Source organism: Myotis brandtii, unplaced genomic scaffold (assembly GCF_000412655.1).
Source record: "Myotis brandtii unplaced genomic scaffold, ASM41265v1 scaffold1676, whole genome shotgun sequence".
Taxonomy (NCBI): domain Eukaryota; kingdom Metazoa; phylum Chordata; class Mammalia; order Chiroptera; family Vespertilionidae; genus Myotis; species Myotis brandtii.
Window position 1 is genome coordinate 154,433 of NW_005356154.1, and position 2,371 is coordinate 156,803.

Genomic DNA, 2,371 nt, shown 5'->3' on the forward strand with positions numbered 1-2,371 from the left:
CCTTATAAATAACATTGTGTATTGATTGAGTGCCACAGCCATTTGACCTCCCCATATCTTGCCCTGCAGCTCCATATCACACCAATACAATACCACATACCACAGATGAAAGCTCAAGTAATTGCAATGCCATTTCATGTCAGGGGTTATTTCCACACACTTAGTACCACCAATAGGGTCCTTAATGCTTATAGACAAGTGAACAATCCAACTCTAGAACCCCATCCTGACAGTCTATTTTCTAGAACCACTTCTAATATCAAATGTCTTAGCCAGGGTCTCCTAAAACAGAGCTTGAGTTAAAAATTCACATACTAACCATTTGGGAGTTGTGCAAACCTAAGGCAACAAAGATAATGAAAAAAGGTTAAGTGAGGCAAGGAAAGATATAAAACAATGTAATGCATGAATGCATTACTCCACTGGCCTTTGGCTGAATTAAACTGAAGACCATTTGCCAGGTTTGCTCAGAATGGCTGAAAGGAAAACACAACATTTCAGAGTTGTTAAGAAAGGAAGAAATTTATCTGCCTGGCTCCCTCATGCCTCCTCATTTCCACTAAATTTCATACCCCAAGATACTGACTACTCTTTACCTCCAGGTTGCATCATTTGGTCCCTTGGCAACTTCTCACAAAGCCAGATCCCATGCCCATGGTATGGCATTTTATCCAAGTGTGGAAATGGAGTGATAACTTGGTAGTCATGGTCATAGTTTAGGAAACATTAAGGTCATGCAGGTTCAGAGTTTCAACTCAGACTACCTTGTAGCTCTGAAAGCTCACGCAGGATGCCAAAAATGGAATGGCAGCAGCATAATATGGAAATGGGAAGCAGTTTGGAAAATAATCTGAGAAGGCGCATAAGTTTATGTTTACTTCAAATTAGTCCAAATAAGACAAAGGGGTAGTTTGGACTAGAGGAGTGACAGTAGGGATGGAGAAGAGAACAGATTTAGGATATTTTGAAGATAGAGCCAACAGAACTTTCTAATGAACTGGATGTGAGGAGTCAGAGAAAGGGAAGATTCATAGATGACCCCTACATGTTTTCCTTGAGTAACTGGATGAAACATGATCATTTCTGATATATGGGGTATGGGGGAGCAATAGATTTAGCAGGGAGGGAATCAATATTTAGTATAATACTGTTCAACAATTTTTATCAAAAACATTTTGTGTTTGTGGTTTATTTTTGTTTGCTTGTTTGTTTTTTTAAAGACAGATAAGCTGCTTTGGGTTTATTAAGTACAAGGATGTAGTTTTTTTTTAACTCTCCTTTGCCTTCCTTTCTGCCCAGCTAAGATTTTTGTTTGCTCTCCTCTTACTAACCTATCTGCTCTTTGCAATGATGAGCCAAAGACCAGCACTACTGTCCCCGGAGCTGAAGGTGGATTCATCTCAGACAGCCCTCAAGGATCCTACTGAGGTGAATGACTCTGTTTCAGTCAGCTCAGGCCACTGTGGAGCAGAAAAACTAGTGTCCTTGGAGCACTGCCTTCAGCCCCTTGAATTGTACCAATTGGCAGACCTCATCCAGCCCCAGCCAGCAGTAAGCTTGGTGCTCGTGGGAGAGGTGGATCTCCACGTCATAGTCCTTCACCTCTGCCAACCAGTATATGACTGTTTTAGGCTTCTCCCTGACCATATAATTGAGCTCCCTTCTGAACCCCTCAATCATGGTCAGCTGGCTTGCTTTTAGGCTTGCTTCCTCCTGAGTCTTCTGCAGAGCTGTTTCCAATTCATTTTCTCCTGGTTTGACATGGCCTTTAGGAGGACTCCAGTGATGAATTCCATCTGATGCCTGCAGCAGTAAAATCTCAACTGCAGTATTGTTCATCTTGGGAATGAGGCATCTTTGGAAGATGATCAAGCCACATGCTCTCAGGGCCATGGTCTGTTTGAGAACCCAAGCAGAAGGAGGAAGGAGGCCTTTGTGATTTATTTAAGACTAAATCATTAGACTTAATAACCATATCTCATAACAAGTTCATTCCATAGTTCAGCCAAAGGCCAGCCCTATATATGGATAGGACCAGTTACCACTTGTATGATGTACTTGTCAATACACGGAACAGCCTGCCCCAAAAGATTTCCTCCACCTATTGGCCAGCTGCCCATAATTTGTGTTCTGATAATCTATTGCAATGTAACAAATCACCCCAAACATAGTGGCTTAAAACAACATTGATCCTGCTCACACCAATGGGCAAGGTAGTCTGACCTTTGCTTCATTGGTGTCAGCTGGGATGGCTGGAAGCTAAAAGATCTACGTCTAAGATGGCTCACTCACATTGACTGGCAAGTTGGTGCTAGCTGTCAACTGAGAGCTCAGCAAGGACTGAGGGCCAGGAGCCTCACTTCCTCTCCAT

General features: G+C 42.5%; 1 pseudogene; it reads right to left on the minus strand.

Annotated features, from left to right (window-relative positions):
* Positions 1 to 1,476: 1,476 nt before the first annotated feature.
* Positions 1,477 to 1,924, minus strand: LOC102259276 (annotated as a pseudogene).
* Between the last annotated feature and the right edge of the window lie 447 nt (positions 1,925 to 2,371).